General features: G+C 38.9%; 1 pseudogene; it reads left to right on the top strand.

The window, feature by feature from the left end:
• The first annotated feature begins 9,604 nt into the window (after positions 1-9,604).
• Positions 9,605-25,114, top strand: LOC122107909 (annotated as a pseudogene).
• The last annotated feature ends 411 nt before the right edge of the window (positions 25,115-25,525 follow it).

Genomic DNA, 25,525 nt, shown 5'->3' on the forward strand with positions numbered 1-25,525 from the left:
GTGTTATTCTCCAGTAGAGAAAAGATGGCTTCCCTGAAGTGGACTTTCAGTTTATTCTAGGATCAGAGTTCTTGCTCACCTTCCTTTTTCCTACTCCCAGCCAGTTGAGAAGGTTTTTAATTTGCTTTCTCCAGAAGTATCCTTAAAAAGGAGTGACTTTTGGATGTAAATTGACATCTCAAAGACAGAACTATATGCATGTGTTAGTGTTTTGTGTTGTTTTATTTAGATGAGGTAGGAAGTACAGATTGGCTGGGGGAGGGGGGCAGGGAAAGGAGGAAGGAGCTTGATCCTCCACTGCTCCTCATCATGGTTTCCTACTGCATGGTCCAGGAGCAGAAAGCAAAACTCAAACTGGATGCCAGTGGCTCACAACTGTATTCCTAGCCAGTCTGGAGGTTAGGATCTGGATGGTTTTGGTTTGAGGCTAGTTTTGGCAGAATTATTTTTCTAGTCTCTATCTCCAAATGATCAGCACAAAAGATGGGGTGGAGGCTCAAGTGGTAGAATATCAGCTGAACAAGTAAGCTAAGAGAGTGCAGAGGCCTGAGATCAAACTCCACTACTGAGAGAAAGAGAGAGAGACAGAAGAAAGGAGGAAGGAAGGAAGGAAGGAAGGAAGGAAGGAAGGAAGGAAGGAAGGAAGGAAGGAAGGAAGGAAGGAAGGAAGGAAGGAGGGAAGGAAGGAAGAAAGGAAAGAAAGAAGGGAGAGAGAGAGTGGGAGGGAGGAAGGGAAGGGGAAGGGAGGGAGGGAGGAAGGGAGGGAGGGAAAGAAGTAAGAAAGGAACCAACCAAATCTCTAGACCTATTGCTTCTTTCATTTCTTTCCTATTCTCTCCCAGAAGAGTGGGTACTGACATGAATATTCTCTTCAATAAAACTATGATTGAGCTGTCCAAAAGGTTCAGTTTCCAAGCTAAAAATAACTTGACAAGGTCGCCACATTGTCTGCCTGCCACATTTTAAGCCATGTCCTCAAATACCCGAGAACCTGTTTCTTCTCACCCAGCTTGCCTTCTGGCTCTGATTTCTTCCTCATCCCTCTGAGTTGGTGCTTGTGGCCTGGCTATGATCTTGATTGCTTGGCAGAAGCTTTCTAAGAGCCAAGACTTGGCTCTAGTCTCTGCCACTCACACTCCCCAAATGCACAGAGGTTTGACTTTTCACATCCAGTGCTGAACTTCTAGAACACTCAGCCTGAGCAACCTGCCCAGGAGGCCATGAGCAGAACTGGTCCCATAGCCCTAGTAAGGGTTTCCCACTGTGAGAGGAACACTTCCAGGAATCATGATGTACGAGATACAAATTTATATTAAAAAAAAACTTTTCAAAAAGTACTCTAAAAGAAGACAAATTACCCACTCAAGAGCCTCACTTTTAAGACTCACAATTGGATTTTTGTTAAGTGTAATTTCTAAAATCTTGGTCATTTAAAAATAGATGTTGCAAGAAGACGTTGCACATGCTTATAATCTCAACACTTGAGAGGCCACGCCAGAAGGCTCACCAAGCTCAAGGCCAGCTTGGGCCACATAGTGAAACTGTTTCACAAACCAATCAAACAGATGAAGTCAGGTGTCTTCTCTAAAAATAAGAGCTATGTTTTTAAAGGATATTTTATGTAATTCAATGGTGAATTTTCAGAACTTCTATTTGCCTCTGATGGACTCTCAAAAGGTATTCCGACTTGACTCAGGAAACAAAGATTCCAGCAGGTAGATTGGGCAAGGAATGCTAACACTCCCCGTGGGACAAAATTCCCATCTTTCTGTGGCTATAAAAGTGTTTACCATTCTACAGCATTGAAATGGCTAGTACTGACAGTTTCAGAGACAGCACAAACGTCCTTTGAAATTACTTTTCAGTCTGCCTTTCCTGAAAACAACTCTACCTTAAAAATACATTGACATTGAAAATACTGGATTAAACATTGATTCATAAAGCTAATGAAGAAATCCTTAATATACTCTAAATATATAATAGAACTTGAAGAAACTTTTGTTCCAATAACAGTCTCTTAAATGAAGCCTGTGGGAAAAAAAAGAACAAAGTGTTTTTCTTCATATTTGGGAAGGAAAAGAGACTGATTTCAAGCTCCTAGTCTTGGGGCTTGAACTCAGAGCCTGGGCCCTGTCCTTGAGTTTTTGTGCTCAAGACTAGCACTACTGCTTGAGCCACAGTCCCCCTCTGGCTTCTTGGACATTAATTGGAGATAGTGTCCCCTGGACTTTCCTGTGTAGGTTGGCTTTGAACCACGACCTTCAGATCTCAATCTTCTGAGTAGCCTAGACTAACAGGGATGTGTCATTAGCACCAGGATGATTTTTTTTTTTTTATTCAAAGCAGGAAGAGCAAGTTTATTTGGAAGCAAAAGGAAGATAGTAAAATAGACTCTTTGTACAGTGAGGCCTCAAACTGGGAGAAGGGTCTTCAAAAGATTGATGAAAAGTTTATTGTATTGGTAAAATGGTGAGAAAATCGCAATAAATGTAGTTACCAGTGAAAGGAAAAATATAAAATATGGTTCATTTTTTGTTACAAGCACTAGTCTGCTATCATTTAGAATCTCTAGAACTAGGTGATAGCTCATAGGAATGATAGGAAATAAAATTATATAACCTGAATGTCATGAAAATCAGTTGATATGATATATACATAATCCTACCATTTTAGAAGCCAGTTTGTTGGCTTTGATAGGGAAAAGGGATTTTTTCCCCCAGAATTCTATTATTTTTAAAGTAGTTTTGTCAATTTTTGGCAGCCAAACTTTTAATAGTCGAATTTTGATTTCTCCTGTTCTATGTTTATTTTCACATTTGTCTATTAATTTTTATGCCTTCCCAAATCCTACAATTCTTGACCTAACCAACTAAAACAATATGCAAACGACTATTGTGAAGACAGAACTTCTATTAAGTAGTTATATTGTAAGATTAACTTCCCTCTGCCTCCTTTTCCTACAGAGGGAGTAATAAAAAGAATTTGCTATTCTGAGTGAAATGACTGTTGGAACTTGAGACAATCCATCTTACAGTTAAAAGAATGTCCTCAACAGTTATTGAAAATTTTCAGTAAAAATTAAGCAACCCTTTTGCTAACTTTCATGCAGCTTCCTTCTTTTCCTTATATTTCCTTCATCTTTGCAAATCATTTCCTGCCCTTTGTGTAATGGAATTGTCTCCCTTTCTTTTCCCCTGAAATGGGAAAGAGGCCTTTCATCGAGAAGCTTGAGTTGTAACAAGTGCTTGAGTTGTAACCGTTACATCATGATATTTTCCCAGTGATTAAAATGTTTTTCTGCATAGTTAATCTCTGAAACACTAATAGTATTATGAAAACCGCTAAGTAACTCTAGCACATACAATAAAATGCCTGAAACTAGATGGGATAATGTCCTAAATTATATCCCTACTAAATATTTTATCCCGTACCCTTCATTATGAGAGCTTGTTTTCTTATCATCAAGACAGCTCTGTGGCACACACAAATTGAAGAGCTGACAATGTGATTTTATTATTATTTTTTTTACAGCCTGCCTAATAAGATCAGTTTGTATCCTAAATGGCTTGCATGACCGTTTTCATATTCCAAATTCCCCACACATCCTAACTTTGAAGCCAAAGGCAAGATTTCACTTAATTTGATTCAATTACAATTAGTAAAATCTCTCAAGTTTTATGACTTTCTGTGATATAATTCTGAATGGTTGGATATTGTAGAAGTTAAGGAAATAAAACATACTCTATTTCTAAACGAAAGCACGTGGCTAGAAGCATAAGGGTATTGCTATATAAAACAGATATCTACCAAAACCCATAGCTGAAAACCTACACCTTGACATTTTGCCAGTTTTGAAATCAAGACTGACAATATGCAGGTCTTCTCGCTAATGAATGTGCAGCTGTCACATTCAGGACTTTTCTTCCTTCTAAAAGTTTTTGGAACATGGGAACTACCTTCCTACATTGTGAAATATTTTCTTGTTTCCCACTTTGGGGAAAAATAACTTCACAAGAAGTCTGAAGAGTCATGAGTGAAATAAAACAGCTTTGGAATATATAGATTTCCTTCTTGTTCTTTCTTTGTTCCCTTTTGCAATACTAAAGTCTTCTGACTTAGTGCTTACCAACTGTATGTACAGTGGCCCCAGTTTCTCAGCTAGACCAAGGTCAATCAGGCTGATTTTCTTCCTATCCACTTAATTTTGGAAAGAAGAAATTGGGTAATTTACTCAACTTCAGAGAATGCAATAGAAATGAGTTCTCATAGAAACACCCTGACTAGTTGAGAGAGAGAAATTTTATTCTTACAATAAAAACAAAACAAAACAAAACAAAACACCCATAGATTACCTGCACAATAGTAAGTCAATTGGGCTCCCATAATTATTTCCTTCTGCAATATGTCTCTATTCTTCCTCCTTCATCACATGTATCTCAAGAACTGTTAGCCATGTGCTGGTGGCTCACGCCTATAATCCTAGCCATTCAGGCCTGCACTCTGGGCCTGGGTGCTGTCCCTCAGCTCTTCAGCTCAAGGCTAACGCTCTACCACTTGAGCCACAGTGTCACTTTCAACTTTTTCTACTTATGTGGTGCTGAGGAATCGAACACAGGGCCTCATGCATGGAAGGCAAGCACTCTACCACTGAGCCAACTTCCCAGCCCCCTGTCGGACTCTTATCTTCAATACATCACTAAAAACCATAAGTAGAGCTGTGGCTCAAAGTGGTAGAACACTAGCCATAAGCAAAACAGCTCAGGGACAGTGTCCAGGCCCCCAGTTCAAGCCCCACAATGGGGGAAAAAAAGGGAATTGTTCATGTTGTATCTTGTAGAACAGAAGAGAGGGGAAGAGTGGAGGGTAAGGGATAAGCGGACAGGCAAGAATCAAAGTGGAAGAGATGGGAGGGGAAGGAAGGATAGGGGAGAGAGAATTTTTTTCAAATACCCTTTTATGGTGCCAGCCTGTCTTGTTTTGCCTGGGACCTGTTACAGCACCCAGACTCGCATGTCCCAGGAACAACCTGGTTCATAGGCAAGCAAAACTAGTCACTTGATTTTCATTTTCCCTTTCTTCTGTTTGTGCGTTTCCTTTGAAGCTTAGATCAATTAATGTAAACCAGAAATTGGCAGGCCTGCCAATTGTGGTCTTCAAGTGCTGCTTGTGATTCTCATACAAGCCACAGAAGCAGAAGCAACCCCTAAGAATTTGTTAGAGATGCAAACTGAATCACTACTGAACAAGAGACTGATGGAGAACTTGTAATTTGTCAAACCCTTTAGGCAATTATGATGCTTAACAAATATTTCAGGGTCAGGGTTACTAGTTGATCATAACAGGATTATTTGTGATTCGTGGAAGTTCCCAAGACCTCAGTCTTGTCAGGTTTGGATACTGTGAGGGTCAAAGGAACAGGAGCACATAGAAAAGAGTAAAAGAAAGAAGAGTTAAAAGACATAAGAAAAAGATCAATAAGGATGAAACTTTCTTTAGGGGGTCAGAAATTTTCTATTCATAGTGATAGATCAGTCTTCAGTCTAGCACCTTCCAGAAGTACGACCCTAACTTGAATGAAAAAATAAACGCCTAACAAAACAAATTTGATGACAGCATCATCTGTATTTATCAATACCAATTAACCAGCAGATGGTGTCCTAGTTGTGATACAGAGTATATTGATAACTCATAAGAGTAAGGAAAGCAATCCCTATTTCATGTAATAAACTAAGACTCTGAAATGATAAAACATTGATACAGAATGCTGTAGCATCTGTTAGTCCCAGTAATATCACTGAGGTAAGTTAAGATGAAAGACTATATGGTAAGGCTTTTTCCTTTGCATATGTCCCTTCTTTATGTATTCTAAAAGAATAAGAGAAAAAGTAATACTAACTTTAATAAGTTTCTCTTTCCTTAAAATAGCAATCTTATATTCTGAGGGAAAGCCAAAGTCAGTGCATATGACCAGTCCCTTACCCACAATGAAAATGAGCAGTGCTGGAGAGTTCAAATACAGTGTCTCAGAACCCTTCCCCAAAGTGTCATCTTGTCTAGTAGACTGCATGCAGAAGATTAATGGCCTACACACACACACACACACACACACACACACACACACAAATATTAGCATTTAAGGTCTGTTCATTTTAGATGAAACTGTGATGCCCAATTTGGTTATCAGAGTATCCCAAAGTATTGGCTAAACATGGATGTGCTTCCAGTGCTACCAATGACTCTTATCCTACTCATCTTCTCATCTTCTGTCTCTTTTCCCTTCTACTTATTTCTTTGAAAAAGGACTGGCAGTATTGCCTCACTAGTGTGTACTTGATTTTACTTTGTGAAATCTCAATTCACACTAGCGTGATCCTTTTCAACGACTGGCCTGTTTTGAAGATGTCAGGCAGTATGAAGCTGTAAAATAGTCCTTAGCTTTTCTTGGCCAACTATTGAATCCTGCTTGACACCCGAGTGAAGGATCAGACCATTGCTGCTAGGGCCTACATTTAAGGAGTCCCTAGTCTATGTTTCAGAAGATCTTGGGAACCTCTGATTCTTTTCCTCCTGCTTTGCCTGCCTCTTTTCCCCTTCTGCTTCTCATTTGCTTCTCTCTTTTTTACCCTACCCTGATTTCCACCTCCTTCTCTGAGCTTCTGCAAACATTCTCTATCTGAGAAACCTGATGTGCTAGTCTGCTTCTCTGAAAAAATCGAGGTAGTGTTTGCACTTGCTGAACTTTTAGATTATTTATCCTTGTGGTGAAAGTTATATTACTAAGACAGCATTAATGTCCCAACAAATAATGTGTGCCCTAGAAAACAGTAGGTTCTTATGAAACTAATTGGTGCTGGCTCCAAAAGGAAATACAAAATTGAACATATTTTATTTTATTCTTAACAGGATTGGTATTAAGTATTTTTGCATCTTGAAGACTTAGATTCTAATCTGCATAGGTCATCTATAGTACAAAGTGAGTTCAACACATCACCATTATCTCTGTGTATGGGTCAACTCTTAAGCAGTTGCCTCAAACACACCATACATAAATTGGGCAACTTTGAAAAATGATATCAAAAGTTTGATTTTCATCTTGGTTAGATTTGTACAGTTTCTAACATATGCAAGATTAGAGACGGTCTTTCAAATCACTTGAAGGCAGAAGGATTGTTCACTCGGTTCTTTAGGTCATTAAGGATTTCATAAATCACTGCAGGGCAGAAATTGTCTCACAATTAAATGTTTGTAGGACCATTTTACTTGCATGGAACTTCTAAATCATAAGCTAACAGAGATGCAAGAGTATCCATTTGAGGGAATGTTTACTTTCCTCATGTTTTTCTGGTAGTATTTCCTTCTCTTATCCTCCTCACAGAGAAAATCCCCTGTTCTCCACTGTTTTCATATTAGAGCTTAGCAATCTTTGGATATAAGATACAATACATATATTTCACTAGTAGTGAGCACAGTGCCCAACGCAGAGAAGTGGTCAATCAGAGAAAGTCCACAATTTTCCAGGACTGGGAAGAGTACAAGTGAGATAGATGCCTTGTGTCTAAATATCTTATCAAGTTTTCCCCAGCGGGACCAGACTCTATTCCCTGCAGATTGACTAGGCCACGGAGAATGAAGAACCTCTTGCCTTGAGCCCTAACTGAATACTAACACCAACTAAAGAAAGGTTTCATCCAGAAGTTAAACTTAACCAAACCCAGGGTCCCAGAGATGAAGGGACAGAAGTCCTGCAGATTCTGTACATCTATGTGGCCAGCATCTATGTGGTCTGTCTCTATGAGCACATGTCTACGTGGCCTGTCTCTTTGAGGGTTCATGTGCATGGACTATACAGATGGTTAGAGAACTTACTGTATTGAAAGTCCTAGGGGTCTGCTCTTTATAAGTGCAGAATCAAGGGAAGATTCTGATTCATCTAGGTAGCTGATATCCTTGCAGCTCTGGCTGATGTTACCCAATTCTGTGAGGCCTTATGCAATGCACCTTGATTGTCCAGATCTAAGGGACCTGCCTCTATGTAACCCTCTATTTGACCAGTGTCTACAGAGTCCTCAGCTATGTCAAAGTCTGTGTGGCCCATATTTATACATCCAACATTACAACACACCAGGAGAAATGGCAGTATTCAAAGTACTATGGAATGACTCTTAGGAAAACAGCATTGGAGCAAATCTCACTTGGTCTATTTAGTCAATATTCATGAGGCCTATGCTTATGCATACAACATCTGTGCAGCTGACATCTATGTGGCCAGTCCTGTGTGGCTACATCTACGAGTTAGACCTCTATGCACACCACATGTTTAGAGATTGTGTCTATAGTATCTGTCTTTATGAGGTCTATATCTATATGACCAAAGTCATAGAAAGTTCTCTATTCTATAGTTCAGACTTTGCCTAGTTTGGGATGAGCATAGCCTTCAAAAGTACAAAACAAATCATTTTCATGGTTCATTCTTGCCTGAGTCAAAGTGTATGGCATGGTTCTCAATAAATGTTGGTTAAACTAAATAAAATCATTAGGAAATAAACCACCAGCAGTAATTTTTAGAGACTTATGAATATTTTTGGTCATGAAGCACATTTTTATACTTCAAAATGTCAGCATATTTAAGAAGAAGCAGCTGTTGCATACCCACTTGCTAGCTAATCTAAGAGAGACTTAAAATTCACACAGAAGTGAAGAAAATAAACAAGATATATTTCTAAGTCTTCCTTCTCCACAAAAACTTATTGAGGATCTTTAGGTTGTATCATGAACCCCTGCTACCTGGGAAGAGATTGGAATAGCTCGAAAGTCTGTAACTAAAGTAATAAAATTTCATACACAGATTATATAAGGTGTTCTTTTATTATCCAGAATTCAAGTTGTTGGACATTTTCTGTAAACCTTCCTGGTGCTTTTTGGATGTTTTGCAATGTGTATTTATAGTGTTTTTATGCAAGAAGAGGGTCACAAATGGACCACTATGAATACTAATGCTTCTTTTCATTCTGAACCAACGCCCCATTCCACAAAGTATTATCAATTTGTTTCAGTGCCAAAGAATGAGTGTTTCAATAATGAGTATTTGCTATAGGGCACTAGCAGCAAAATGACTCAAAAATCTAAGTCCACACAATCTCAAATCTTTCTCTTCCACAGAATGCCACCCATTATTTTCCATTCCCTGTCACATATATTGTTGCTAGAGTCATTGGTTGAATAGCAAAAAGAAATCAGAATCAGCCTTTGGGAAATACTGAGAAAAGTGAATCATTATCCTACTTTCTCATTTTTATCTGGGGAGGGGCGCAGTACAGTGAAGAAGGCTGTGATTTATTCTTACCACTTTTCACACGAGGTAATTTCAGAGCCGCAGGTTTTCCTTTTTCCTCTCTTTCTAAATGGATTTGAGCAAAGTATAGTAGTTTCACATAAATGCATGATTGGACATTTGTGATTTGACTCATGCTCTGGCCAAGTTTAGGTTCTTTTAAAGTCAAATGCCTAACACGTCATCTTTCACCATGAATAATAAATCATGAGTGACTCAAATTCTTTTACCAAATATATTTAAACTTGAGCAATAAAAGAACAAATGAAGAGCATGTACACTGAGGTAGACGATGTGATTGAAAGCTATGATGTTGGCCAAATTCCCAAATTTCTATATCCAGAATTTCCTTCTTTAAGGTAAGGATAAGAGTGATACGTACCTTTGGGAGACATGTAAGCTGAGAGTGCACTAGGACCTGCAACTGCTTAAAAAAGTACTTCCCCATCCTTTCTTATTATTTTCCTTTCCTATGTGTCAAACATTTATTGGGGAGCCTATTTCATGGATATTTAAGTACAATTATATAATATTAAACAAAACACATGGAAGGTTTTTTTAATAGTTATAATGATTATTATTATTGATATTTCAAATTATTGTGTGAGATGTTTCATAAATTAACCAGTTACATTATTATTACACAGACCACCAAATCAATATGAGATATATCAAAAACTAGCCTCTTTATGCCAGTAATGACATGATCTATGTTTATTGACCTTCTTGTCCCCAGTGGCTTAGCACAGAACTTAGCACAAAACAGCAGCCTAATAAATGTTGATGGATTGAAGGCTGGGCTCATGAGACCCGGCTACGTAGGATAACAAGCTTTGATTTGAAACTGTACCACACACACTTCAGTTCCAGTTTTTACCTTATACATCATGACGTTGAAAAGTGTCCTGGAAACTTTCTATTTTGAAATTAAGACTGCTATGTTTTAAAACCACTAAGGCCGAGTTTAACTATGATTATGCAAAGTAACCCAAACCACACACTATCTAGTTCTACTTGTCAATATGAGAAGAGTTTGGAAAATCTGAAGTGTTAGATGACAAAACAAAATGCAGGAGAGCTTCCTTACACCTTGTATTTAATTATCCTTTTTTTTTTTTTTTTTTTTTTTGTCAGTCAAGGGTCCTGAACTCAGGGCCTGGGTACTGTCCCTTAGCTCTTCAATTTAAGGTTAGTGCTTTGCCACCTGAGCCACAGTATCACTTACAGCCTTTTCTGTTTATGTGGTGCTGAGGAATCAAACTCAGGGCCTCATGCATGCGAGGCAAACACTCTACCACTGAGCTACCTTCCCAGCCCCAGTTTTCCTTATTTTTAACGTTTCACATGACCACAGTTCATCTGTCAAGACTCATGAATCAATACTGACAAATTGTTAGCAAAAACCTCTTCTTCATTTACATTTCTTATGTTTCTGACAAATTTCCTTCTATCACCACAGGAGCCCATCCAAGATCCTACATTGCAGTTAGATGTTAAACCTGCGTAGACTCTCCCACACAGAGACAGTTTTTTTAGACATTCCTTGTTCTGACGGCATTGGCAGCGTTGAGGGTACTTGCCAGGAATTGGGTGGAGTGACCTTAACTTGAGGTTTCTTTTGTGCTTTCTATGACTGGTCAGGTATTATGATTTGAAGAAGAAAGACCACACAAGGAATCCTTATCATATTACCTGATGCTGCCAGGTGCATCCATTGATCCTTGTATTTTAATGAGTAAATAAGAATGATTTACAGTAATTGTATAATTAGTGATTTAATGTAACCACATTAAGGAAAGCCTCTTTGCCCTTTTGCAAATTTCTATGTCATTTTGCGTGCAGTGTATAAAATAGTTGATTCTCTTGGGATAGGCATATGCTAAAATGTGTTTACCTTAACTCCTTGACTTGAAAAGAAGGACCTTTCATCACAGATAAAACGCTGATAAGTGAAAGTCCACATCCTGTTCCAAGTCAATTCAAATCCTACCTTTAAAGAATCATTATCCACAGATTCAAGTTAAAATTTAAAAAAAGTATATAGCTTTATATTCTTTCAAGTTCATTCCAATCTCAGAAAATAATATGTATGCTCAACTATGTGGTCAAAATAGGACAAGAAATAGAAGTAGAAGTTAAGCCTTTGAATATTAATTCTCCTAAGCCTGTTTCAAGTAAAGAACTTGCCTAAAGAGATGTTAATGCTTTACTAAGTCCTATGCATAAATAATCTGGTGTCTCTAGTCTTAGTGATTTTGGTGTAAATGTATACTCTCCTGTGGGATTAGAAGATATACCAATGTAGCTATTACAAGGATTGGAAACATCATTTTTTTTTTTAACTCTTGTTTCCCAATTTCAATGTAGAGAAGTTATTGTGGGATTAATATGATCTATGTCATGGACCATTTTCAGATCAAGACATAAAAGAAATATGTCAGTCCAGAGAAGAAGTTATTGAAAGATAAGGATTACTACAAAAATTGTTACCATGGTGAATTTCCCTGAAATAAATACCCAGAGTATCACATCTGGTTTCCCTGTGTGGCCACATTGGAAAATCCAATTTCTGTAAACATAGCTATCATTCCTCCACAAAGCTGCCTATAAGAACAATTTACTGACTTTACTACAGCTTAAGATCTTACTGTAGACAATCTTGGACAGGATTGTCTTGCACAGTGTTTTTACCCCATTATTCAAGACATCTACATCTTATGAAGAAATTTGCTTTGGTTGACTTCATCCCACTGGTGTGATATCGGGGAATTTTTGTAATTTCTGTGATGTCCTGATTTTCATAGCTCCCTGTGAAGGTCAATTTGTGTTATTTGTATAAGTATATGAAATTCTTTTAAGTATAGAAAACATTTGGCAAATTGGCGATGAGTTAGTTACTCGGAGGTTCATGCTAGCAATCATTTCTTTTTATGAGGGGACCGTAAATGGAGTAAGATCATCTTGATTTTAGTCATGGGACCTTAGCAGGCAACTGAAAGCTAATCAGAAGCTTCTCAGTGTCCAAGAGAACAAATGGAAAAAAATGGCATGAGGGTTATTTTTGTTTGGAAAGTTTATCCAGTGAGTCACTCATTTGCAGGTAGACATTTAAAAAAAAAAAACAAACCACAGTAGTTGAGTGTTTTCCATTCCGCTGAACGAGACTGCCTTAATAATTTCAGTCACTAAAGTGATTGTGTGAAGTGTCAAGCATAGGAAACAAGATCGGGAAGAGCCTTTTACAGACCAGCCTTTCACAAGAGTCTTCTTTTTTTTTTTTATTGTGAAAATACCATACAGAGGGGTTACAATTACATGGACAAGATAATGAGTACATTTCTTATCAAGCCTTGTTGCCTCCTCCTTTGTTTCTCCTTCCCATCTCTTCCGATTAGCCCCACCCTGCCCTTGTCCCTTGACATTAACTAATGTTTTTGATTCCATATTTAAGAAAGTAGGAATAAACAACCTCAACCCGTGTCTTCATTCTTATGCTTCGAACAATGCAAATATACAAGGTCAAAGGCATTTTATACTGCTATCTCCCCTTGAAAGTATGAGGTTATAAGAAGTAAATGTGTTCAGAGACAATAGCACTGTAGGCAGGCTGCTGTCCCTTACGTATCGCCTTGTCCAACCTATTTATCATGAACTGCTTAGTGTGTCTTTGAAAAGTGACCACAGCAGCACATGGAATGACATGTGGAATGAGAGATCCCAGAGCAGCTGAAGCTGGAGATACAGCAGGGAGTGTTCAGACTAAGAGGATAAGAACCAGCTGACAGGCAGAATGAAGGAGAGGAGGTAAAGATGGGGTATTGACAGATGGAGAAACCAGTAGAAAGCTCACTTGCAAGTTATTGCTGGGCATGACACGCATTGCTAATATCACAGTGAGTGGCACTTTTAAGAGGACAGTCCTGTGTGCCCAAGTCACATTAGGACAGGGTAATTTCTCTTTGAAGGTTGATCTCTCCAGATTTAGTATCAGACTTCAGCGCCAAAAGGGTTGTTGGATTACAGCGCATGGACACTTTCATGGTCCTCGAACTTGTGAAACCATGTGACATTTAACACAGGATGATTAGTCTGTGAATTCTTTGCGAGTGAGGTGGATCATTTGATTGCTTCTACCACAACTTCCTGCATGTGGTCTGATGCAGACTGCCCACTTAAGAAATACACCAGACTAGAATTCCTCTTGGTTTCATACTGATGAACTTTTCAAAGGGTGCTGAATTATGATTCTTTGTAAATAGAACAATGGTTTTCTCAGCTGCTGATCTAGGGAAAGTAATTTTGATATCAGAGTTTTGCTGATTAATAAAATAAAGCAATATAGGAGGACAACAGAAAAGTAATAGGACAAATGGGAAAAAAGCATGTTTATCCTCTTTTTAAAATTTTTAAAAGGAAAATGTATGTATTGCAAACATTCTTCTATTCCGGCATTGTGTTAAGAAAAACTTATGACATGTTTATTTATCCCCAGAGAATATTTAGAACTTGCATCCATGTATATCTTGAAGAATCACCTGATGGTTTCCTCCAAAGCTTAAGTGAAATGTGGTCATCTGTGTACATTCCCTCATTAGATGACAGATGCAGTTAACAAGCAGTGATTTCTCACTGCCCTTATCATTATTAACAGGGTGTCATGTCAGCCATCCAAACAAGGAAAGACAATGACCCTCTATCCTCCCCTTCCTCCTATGCTCTTTTGAATGCAGACAGTACCACAGGGACATCGGCGATATCAACGAGGACAAGTGTGGAAATCCGCAAAAGCAGTGTTATGACAACTGAGATCACCTCTAAAGCAGAAAAAAGCCCCACGACAGCTAGCGGCAATAGCTCATGTCCTTCCACAGAGACAGAGGAGGAAAAGGCACAAGGACTGCTTTACTGCTCCTTATGCAAGGTGGCCCTCAACTCGGCCTCACAGCTGGAGGCGCACAACAGTGGTGAGAGGCACATGCTTTCATTCTGTCTCCACAGCTCTGCAACCATCTTCCTCTGAATAGATTAGAACTTGTGCAGCAGGACACAAGGGCTGGGGGGACAGTGGCACAATTATTAGATGGCATTCATTAGCCATTAAAACAGAAAAGTGACAAGCAAATGTCTCTTACTTGAACTCTAAACTTTAAAACAGAAAAGTAAATAGGAGAATATTGAGAAACAAACACAAAATGCTCTTCCTTTATAATTTCGTCCTATCTAGTTGTCTGTTGCTGTCTCTGACTCTGTCTCCATTTTTTTTTCTTTTTAATTTTATTATCTTTTTTTTAATTTTATTATCTTTAAGTAGTTGTACAAAGACGTTCCCATTCTACAAAACAGTATATGAGTACAAGGTGCCTGACAACATTGTCACCCATCGCTCCTAACCCATCCCTTCTCTCACTTCTTTTCCTTTAATTGAGATTAGGTGATTACATAAAATTTCACATATTTCACAGTATTGTGGAATAGTGATACTCAGAGTCACAAACACATTTAAATTTTTACAAAGCATATTGTCATTACCATGGTCTATACAGTTTGTGAATTCTATGAGCTTTGACATTACAAGTTATTTTTTCCACATCAGGTGATGTTTACACTTTGCTTTTGCTTAGTGTGGGCTGTTCCCACTTCTGTCTCCATTTCTGTTTGCCCCTGCTTCTCTCTCTCTCTCTCTCTCTCTCTCTCTCTCTCTCTCTCTCTCTCTCTCTCTCTCTCTCTCTCTGTACTTCTCTTGGTTTCTCTTTCGGCATGTGTGTGGGAAGTGTGGGTGAGATTATGTGTACATACAAACATCAGCTTTTCTCTAAAACGTGAGTTGATTTCCAAGATCGACTTTTCATTTAAAGGACTGTTCTTTGCCAGGGTTATGTCAGCAGCTGTACCAGAAGTAGATTCATCTGTGAATCATGTCTGAAGTTAATACTGCAGCTGCATGTTGAGTCACTGACCGATTGTGCCTCATTCGTAATATCTGGGCATTGACTTTAAAACTCTGAGGGGTGACTGCAGATGGAGAACAATTCCTTTAGCATGTGTCTTCCTCCTACCAACATTAACTGCAGTCAGGCACAGTTCGGGAGTTCAGTTGCTGGAAACCTAGAAACCGATCTGCCTTTCTATCAGAATCTGTACCATCCACATTTGCCATACATATACAAGTATAATGCAAACACAAGTATAATCATCATGAAGTCCACATACTTCTTAAAAATTCTTTGACAGAAAAACACATTTATTTGGAGGCAAGCATCAATTTGGCAGGTCAAATCTGTCCTTCACAGTTAGAGTTTAAGAATTTTGGAGTCCTAGAATTCTTAGCAGAAACATTGATAAAGCAATGTGTTTTTCTGGCTGGCTTCACACTCACTATGTAATAAAGGCTGGCCTCAAACTCACAATCTTCCTTCCTCCATTCTCATTGTTGGGATTACAAGTACATACCACTATACCTGGCTCTTGTTTACATGTTTCTTGTTGGAAGTCCTGGGACTTGAACTTAGGGCCTGGATACTATCCCAGGGCTTTTATGCTCAAGGTTAGCTCTCTACCACTTGAACCCCAGCCTCATTTCTGTCTTATTTGGTAGTTAATTAGAGATAAGGGTCTCACAGACTTTCCTGCCTGGGAAGGCTTTGAACCCTGAGCCTCAGATCTCAGCCTCCTGAGTAGCTAGATTATAGGTGTGAGCCACCAGTGCCCTGCTTACTTTTACATTTTTAAAATAAGCAGCACTGGGGTTCAAGTCATGAATCAAGCCTTCAGTGAGGTCAGCCTTTGAACTGCTATGGATTTACTAACAAGTTGTATCTGTGGAGCTGTTGTGATGTCAGTTGTAAGCTATATAATAAATCAGCACATTGTGCTAATTTCTCATATAGAAAATTACCATAGTAACCATGTTCACTATTCAATAGAGACTGATGTGTTTTTTTCTCTTCTTTTCTTGTCTTTTCTTGTCTTTTCTTTTGTTGCTCATGCGTCTTGCAGTTTGGGCCTGGGTGCTGTCCTTGAGCTTTTACACTCAAGGCTACCATTATACCATTTGGAGTGCCAATTCCAGTTTTCTGAGGGTTAATTGGAGACAAGAGTCTCACAAGCTTTCCTGTTTGGGATGGCTTTGAGTGATGATCCTCACATCTCAGCTAGAATTACAGGCATGGGTCACTAGCAACTACCTGACTAATGGTATATTAAGGGAGAAGCTCTATATCATTGACATTATTTAGAGCCTTCAGCTCATTATGCTATGGAAAAGCATAATGCACAGCCCACTTCATTCTGTTATTTTACATGATGGATGCTGATTTTTTACAAATACAAGAACAATAATTATTTTGCCTCAACATATTCAAAACTAGACAGCTAAGCAAAAAGTAAATAAAATTACTTGAAACTTTATGATTTGCTGAGTTTGGATGAAATATGGTATTCCTTTCAGAAGTCATTCATACAAAACTTCAAATAGAATTACTATCAGGTCAGGCTTTCAAGAGTGTCAGGATGATACCTTTGCCTGAAATCCTGAAGATTTTCTCAAGACAGAGATGGCACGGGAGGTGGTGCAGAAACATATTTTTGACTGCTCTGCTGAGAAGTTGCATGGGATGCAGAGGTAGGCCTGGACCTTGGAAGGCATTTATGCGATACAGAAACAAGAAGTGATATTGTGGACTAGTACAGGGCCACAGCCCTTTAGTATATCCTGGTTTATAGAATTCTGCTCAGAAGAAGAGGGTGCTGGAAGAAAATAGATTGGGAGGCGGGGTTTGAAAGACCCAAATAAAAGCCAGTTTTACACAAGACTATTAATATGTAAGGTAGAAAATCAAAGGATAGATATTATGGAAGACTGGTATACAACCACAGCCAGTTGTGTTGGAAGCCCTTAGTGAAATTTTAGGGACTTAGCTAAAGATCAGTTTTCTAGATTTCAAGAATGTCATGGAAGGCTTGTTTTCTGTGCCCGTGAGGGTAACTTAGTCTTGCCTATCTCAGTGTCTTATCAGGCATTAAAATAGCACTTAATGCATATAGTTGCTGCGAGCCAACAGCACAGTTAGCACAGCCTCGAGGGTGTATCAAGGTATTGCAATAAAAATGAGTTTCAATCTTCATCATGTATATATTCTCCATGTACATTTATCCCCAACGTTTTCAGTTAAAACAAGATTTTTTAAATTGAATTTGAGCTTTATTTGGGATAAATAAAAGTAGTTACCTTTAGAGCTTCTTAAAACATTAAAAATATAAACTGTCTAATAGCTATTTAATTATGATGAATACTCTGCCACTAAGTGCATGAGGTTATACTGTACAAAGTTCAGCTGTACTGATGATTAATAATAACCATAGAAGCAAAGCCACTTGTTGAAGTCCCCTACCAACCTTGAGATGTGTGTGTGTGTGTGTGTGTGTGTGTGTGTGTGTGTGTGTGTGTGTGTGCATGTAAGCTATGTACCAAGCCCTGGCTCCAAATCACAAATGAGTTGAACCAAAAGTGAACCAGGAGTCCCTTCTGAAAGTCAGGATGACATGCTCTTGGTTTCTCAGGTGCACTGGAAATCTAAATTTGCCCCTGAAGTGCATTTCATTTTGAATACAGGAGGGGAATTTTTGAAATAAAATTATCTGTTGCAAGAAAGAGGTGCAGAACACCTTCTACGTATCTGTATCTGGCATCCTAGAACATGTGTGCCATCTGCAAAGTAGAAAATTCCTGTGTTTACTCTATTGCACGGAGGCCGGGCAAAGAAGAGGAGGGCACCAACAGCACTACCTTGAATTGCTTCGTCCCTCAGTGCAGTGCTGCAGTTCCTCCAATGCTAACACCACGCTGACTTCTTTAGGTTGACATATGAGTATTATAATAGTTATGCATTAAGAACATTGATATTCAAAGCAAACAACCCACGTTGTAAAGTGTGTATGTTTTATATTGATTGGTTAAAGTCATGATTATCCTGAATAAGATAAAATGTGTAGCTATGAACTATCTTATTCGATAGGAGGGGATCTACACTGATCTAGAATGTTCCAAACATGTTTTACTCATTAATGTTCAGTATTGCTCTGAGGCAGATGTATGACTCAGAAGTTAAGAATCTCTTTTTATGTTTGCAGAACTGATCAAAAACCTAATAAATACAAGTAGGAAGTAGAAATTAATTTAAACGAATACCACAAAGGCTACATGTGATAATAAAAGAAATTCCTAAATTAAAACACACCTCCAAGAGGGATGAAGAAGGAACACGTAATAACTAGAAATAAAGCAAAATTTAAGCAATCCTTTTTTTTGGGGGGGGTCCGGTCATGGGGCCTGAACTCTGGGCCTGGGCGCTGTCCCTCAGGGCCTGGGCACTGTCCCTCAGCACTTCACCTCAAGGCTAGCGCTCTCCCACTTGAGCCACAGCGCCACTTCCAGCTTTTTTCTTTTTGCTTATGTGGTGCTGAGGAATCGAACACAGGGCTTCATGCATGCAAGGCAAGCGCTCTACCACTGAGCCACCTTCCCAGCCCCAAGCAATGCTCTTGAGGGAAAATGGCCATCATGATGGAACTACTGTGATCTGAAAAAAATAATGTTGATGATTGCCAAGTGGAGTTACAGTACCTATGTGTGAGAGCCCAGAGAGGTTAATGCTTTAGTGAAGATAAGCATTTATTTACAGGTTATCTTCCTACACTTTGAGCTTACCTTTCATTTTCTTACTTACTTGCATTGTATTAGCCTAAAGTGACCTTTACAGAACCATCAAGTTTTTTTTAAAATTATTAATCTTGCTCTTCCATTTTGAACCTAAAACACACAGTAAAGCGAGGTTGTTTAGATTCTGTTTAAAAAGTGGACATTTAATTAGTGCCACCTTTGTAAACACACCATGTTTAAATTGATTACATTTGTTACACATCACTTCCAACTCTGCCTTCAGCAACTAACTCACTCTTCCTCATCAGCCTTCATTTATGGCTTATTATACCATCAAGAGGAAATGAAACTCAGTCACACCCATTTAATTTCCTCTCAGAGGGCTCTCAAGTTCAGTTGCTAGGATGATGCTGTTTGCTTGTGATGTGGAGCAGCATTTTACAAAAGTGAAAAGTTCAATAGGATTATACAAGGTGACAGGAACACGTTGTTACAGTCTAGACATCATGGCCATGCTTCAGCCTTAGTCCCAAAGGTTCACATTTGGATATTATATGGTTCCTTAACTTATCTACTAGCTAACACTTCCCCTGTCATTCTTTTTATTTCTCTTTCCCCGTGTCCCCAACTATTCCTGGCAGGTACTAAGCACAAAACTATGCTAGAAGCCAGGAATGGAAGTGGGACTATCAAAGCCTTTCCTGGGGCAGGAGTAAAAGGCAAAGGACCTGTCAACAAAGGAAACACGGGCTGCAAAACAAGACTTTCCACTGTGAAATCTGTCATGTGCATGTCAACTCAGAAACCCAACTGAAACAGGTAGGCAGGGCAGATGGTGGGAATGTAAACAAAGCAGCCCTGCCCCCTCCCCCCACAAGCAGGATACATGTGCAATCTTTCTTCCTTTCCCTTCTGTAATTCTGCTCCATCCTTCCATCCATCCCTCCATCCACACATCTGCCTACTCACCCCCTTGTCTTCTTTTATTTTATTTTATTTTTATTGTGAAAATACTGTACACAGAGGGGTTACAATTACATGGGCAAGATAATGAGTACATTTCTGATCAAGCATTGTAGCCTCCTCCTTTGTTTCCCCTTCCCATCCCTTCCCACCCTCCCCCCTCCACCCCCCACCCATCGCCCTGGTTCCCCCCCCACCCACCCACACCAAAGTTGTAAAGTTCCTTTTCCACATAACGACTTCTATATTTCATTGTTGAAATGGGTCCACCTGTATCCTTATTTAAAGGATTTGTTTTTCCCCTTCCCCTCCACAAATTATACCAACATCAAATACAGTGAAAGCAGGGGTTATACTATGGGGGAGGGACATACAAAGCAACAAAGAAATAATCTTATAAATGTGTTAGAAATAATCACATGAAAGAAAAAAAATATTTGAAAACATATCTTAGGGTTCAATTTCCTAACATCACCTTATTTGACCTTTTCTACTTGACTCAGACAGATACTAGATATTGCAAATAAGGGAAACCATGGGACCTATGTTTGTTTGGGCCTGGCTTACTTCACTTAATATAATTTTTTCGAAGCCTTTCCATTTCCTAACAAATGGGGCAATGTATTCTTTCTGATGGAGACATAGAATTCCATTGTGTATATATACCACATTTTCTTGATCCATTCTTCTACTGAGGGGCATCTGGGTTGGTTCCATATCTTAGCTATAGTAAATAGTGCCATCTAATCTTCAATAAGGGAGCTAAAAAATAGAATGGAAGAAAGACAGCCTCTTCAGTAAATGGTGCTGGCAAAATTGGTTAACAACTTGTAGAAAACTAAAGCTAGATCCTTATATATCACCCTGCACCAGAATCAACTCCAAATGGATCAAAGACCTCAGAGTCAAAGCAGACACTCTGAAAACATTACAGAACGGATTAGGAGAAACCCTAGGTCTCCTTGGCACAGGCCAAAATTTTCTTAATAGAGACCCAGAAACACAACAAATCAAAGAAAGGCTGGACAAATGGGACTGCATGAAGTTGCAGAGCTTCTGCATGGCAAAGGACATAGCCAGCAAGATCAATAGAAAGCCCATGGATTGGGAGAAGATCTTCACTAGCCATACAATGGACAAGGGTCTCATATCTAAAATATACTTGGAACTCCAAAACTAAATCCCCAAACAACAAATCCTCAAAGAAACAACTGTCCAATAAACAAGTGGTTTAAAGACTTAAAGAAAAACTTCTCTGAAGAGGAAAGAAGGATGGCTAATAGACACCTGAAGAAATGCTCAACCTCCCTAGCCATAAAAGAAATGCAAATCAAAACAACATTGAGATTCCACCTCACCCCAGTTAGAATGGCTATAATCAAGAAATCTAATAACAATAGATGCTGGAGGGGATGTGGACAGAAGGGAACCTTACTTCATTGTTGCTGGGAGTGTAAACTTGTTCAACCACTTTGGAAAGTACTATGGAGGTTCCTCAAAAGACTCCACTTAGAGCTTTCATATGACCCAGCAATCCCACTTTTGGGCATTTACCCAAATGTTTACAAACAAGACCACACTAAAGCTACCGGCACAACTATGTTTATTTCTTTTTTTTTTTTTGTGGGAAGACAATTTTTTTTTATTGCACCCCTTTGTCTTCTATCCACTGTCCTTTTTTGTGTATATTAATTTGCCGGGAAATGCAGTGGCTTCTAGGATCTCTTGAAAGTTCTTGGCAGGGAGTTTGCACTATTCTGGTGTGTATGGAGTAGGAGGAGACAGTTATCCAATCTTTCCTCTATCATATTTCCCATTCAAATGTGTTAAGTCTCATTAAAGGTCAACTTACCATGTTCCGTTTCTATGTGTTTTGCTATTTCCATGCTGCAACTAATTTTGTGCTGTGCTACTCTCTTATTGTGTGTAGTTTATTACATGGTATTGTGCTGTAGTTCTAAATCCTGCAACCAGCTGCTAAAAGGGATGACTAATCACATTGCGTTCATTTCTATACTGAATAGCCTTCTAAACATGTCAGTGGTATATTTCCAGCGGAAGGCCCAGCCTTCGTATTGTGTTGTGTTTTATATATGTGTGTGTACAGGATTTTGCTGATTTTATGCACCTTGGTTATTTATCTTTAGAATTTGAAGGGCTGACATTTGGCTGTACAAATGTGAGGATAAATATTGGTATGGAAATAAATTCATGCCTTCCTGGGCATCTTTGTTTATTTGCACATAAAATTCCTTTAGACATGCCTTTCCTTTGTGAACACTTTTCTAAAAATGGATATGTGTTCAGGGAGAAGGCAAAAAGCTGGGAGGGGGGTGGTGGAAGATCCTTCTATTTGTTAAAAATATTTAAAAATGAATAGTTATGCTCTGGCCATCAGAATCCAAGGGCACAAGTGTGTGCCTTTTTAAAAAATTTGTCTTTCTGAAATGTGCATGAAATAATGATTATCTTTCTCCAGGTTAAAACAATATTTGTGAGAGTTTTTGTAGATACCCTTTTTTACACTATCACTGTATAATTGCATGTAATAGCACATTAGCAGTTGAAGGCACAAAGACAGAGCGGCTGGAAAGCCCCCGAAACCGAAGTATAGTCCCTACAACAAGCTTCCTAAGGCAGCACATCCACTGGGGGTGAGTGACATCTTTCTTTCCCAATAGATAACATGCTTTCTGTAATGTCCACAGTCTGTGAGAGTATACTTTTTGGAAAGGGGTGGGGAGGAGAGAATGTCAGTCAATAAGTGGAGTAAATGTACCTAAGATATCACAAATTGATTTCAGTGAGATCTCGATACCACCATTGGCCCAATGATTTATGTCAAGCCTTTGCCCCATTTTAGCCACAGCTTAGTGTCTTACCTATTTGCATTCAGATCCATCATTGAGTACAGCAAAGGGAGAAAAGATCAGCTTCTTTCAATTCTCTAAGGGAGTCGCTTTGTTAAATCTGGTCTTGATATGAGTGATGATGATAATCAAGGTAGAAGGTCAATAAAAGTCTTTTTAAGAGTTTCAAGACAAAGCATTGATGTTCAAAATACAGGCTCAAGAGGATGACTTTGTTTTACTTAATCCTTCATCCAAGGGAACTATAGAAGGCCTGGACAAATATATCCTGCAAAATGCCCTCTTTCATTACTCCAAAGTATGCCTTGTAGATGATACAGTGTCCTTGTGTAGAGATGACTAGGGTTATTTGGGAGGGAATCAGGGAGAATTGAGGAAACCTTCCAACCATGTAACTATAACCTATGACTGATTAAAGGGACTATCATTTCTATCAGACTCGGTCCTCAGTGAAAACTGAGGATGCCGGATTGTGCATTTTGAAATCTGTCTTTCTCAAATAGATCTTTTCATAGTTGGTGCTGTTGTGTACATGGACACGTGAAAATATAGCTATAAGAAAGCTGTAGTCATTAATTAGAAGATGCTCATGTCAGTATTCTCTATTTTTATGCAGATGGAACCACTTTTTTAAAAAAATAACAATAGATTTAGCTGCAGAGGAGAAGGTGAGTTCTGTGTGGAGCTGGTTTTTCAGCACTGTAGTCCTGTCTTAACCAGCATAGAAGTGGCTGAAGTTTGTAAGTGAGTAGAGCACTCAAAATCCAGTTAGTCTTTAGAATCTCCCTCTGGACTGTGGCCATGTTACTGCTTGTAGAAGTGGAAATATTCTCCCCAGGGAGAAGTATCTTCTTGACTTCCTAACCTGGAATTATTGTTTGTTATAATAAAGCAGGATGGAGAAGAGGTGGTGAGTATTTGCATAGAGACAAAGGGGAAAGTGTCAATATTTGGAGAAGTGTTTACTCTTTGTTGAAGAAGTTTTTTGTTACTATTTGGTATTTCCCTTGGATTTTAGACAGGAGGAAATTGCATTGTCTGTGGTGCCTGCCCAGTGTATGATTGAAAACAACAATGAACCTCTTTTTTTAACCAAGGTCTGCTCTGTGATGGTTAACAAATGTGTCAAGGGTGGCACAAATTTTCTCTATATTTTATATTTTATTTGATCATCTTTTCTTGGTCATTTATTTTATTTTATTTTTGTGCCTGTCCTTGGGCTTGAATTCAGGGCATGAATGTTGCCCCATGAACTTTCTATGCTCAAGGCTATTGCTCTACCACTTCAGACACAGTTCCAGTTCCAGCCTTTTGGTGATTAATTGGAGATAAGAGTCTCAAGAACTTTCCTGACTGGGCTGTCTTTTAAACACAGTCCTCCTGAGTAGTTAGGATTACAGGCATAAGCCACTACTTAAAAATAAAAAGATGAATACTTTCCTCAGCAAGTATAATTTTCAACTTAAATAAGATTCCCAGGTCCTTCTCTAGAGGATTCTTTAGCATTGCTGGTTGGCCATTTTCAGCTCTCCCGCTCTTCCAAAGGGAAAAATGTTGTTCAAGGCTTTTTATTTTCTTTATTGTCAGTTCAGCAGTTTGACTTTATGATTGTAGCTGTTCACTGCTTTGTGTGCGTGCGTGCACACGCGTGCACATGAGTACGCCAGTAGTGGAGCTTGACCTAAGAGCCTAGTGCTCTCAATTAATTAAGTTACTCAAGGCTGACCTTCTACCACTTTAGCTACACCTCCACTTCCAGCTTTCTGGAGTTAACTGAAGAAGAATCTTTTGCATTTTTCTGCCCAAGCTGGGTCTCTAGCCGTGATCCTCTAATCTCAGCCTCCTGAATAACTAAGGTTACAAACACGAACCATCAGTCTATCACTCCGTTGTATTCCTAAGCATACTTATCATTTTGACTAATGACTACAGATTCCCAAACTCTTATTCTCATCCTTCTTTTAACTTTTCCTTACAGGTAAAATTAGTGTTTTGAAAAGAACCTTCAAAGCCATTGGCTCCCCGAATTCTTCCCAACCCCCTCGCTGCCACAGCAGCTGCTGCTGCTGTGGCAGTGAATTCTCCCTTCAGTGGAACTGCTCCTGCAGCCACTCTGTTCCAGACCTCTGCCCTGCCTCCTGCACTTCTGCGACCAGCGCCAGGACCCATTCGGACCGCCCATACTCCAGTACTGTTTGCTCCTTACTGAATTCCAAACTGGAGTCTTTGTACTGCAATAATTTTTCACAAAACAAAACAAAAGAGAACTATGCAGTGTTTATTTATAGTTTAACGCATATCTGAAGATCCAGGACTTTTGATAGTGAATTGAAAAGATTATTTAAAAAAGGGAGGGGCTACTCAAGGGTGGGAGGGAGGGAGTGGTATTTTCTCCAAATTAAAGCATTCCTCTTGAATCACTGATTGTTTTAGACAGATCTCCAGCATTGACTTGTAGTGGTATCTAGAACTTTCAAAGCCTTTGTGACTGTGCTTTTGGGCACTAATTTTCCCCTGCATTGTCTTTTCTGCTTTATGAAACAACTATGATTGTCTAAGGGCATTAACTGGTTCCAGTGTGTATATAGTAATTTACTCTGTAGATTAAAATAATAAGAAAAAGCTAAAAAACAAGAACAAATAAAAAAACACAAACAAAAACAAAAGCAACACTGTGAATAGTAGTACCCATGCTGGTCCTCT

Source organism: Dipodomys spectabilis, unplaced genomic scaffold, assembly GCF_019054845.1.
Source record: "Dipodomys spectabilis isolate Male_0828 unplaced genomic scaffold, ASM1905484v1 ptg000054l, whole genome shotgun sequence".
Lineage (NCBI taxonomy): Eukaryota > Metazoa > Chordata > Mammalia > Rodentia > Heteromyidae > Dipodomys > Dipodomys spectabilis.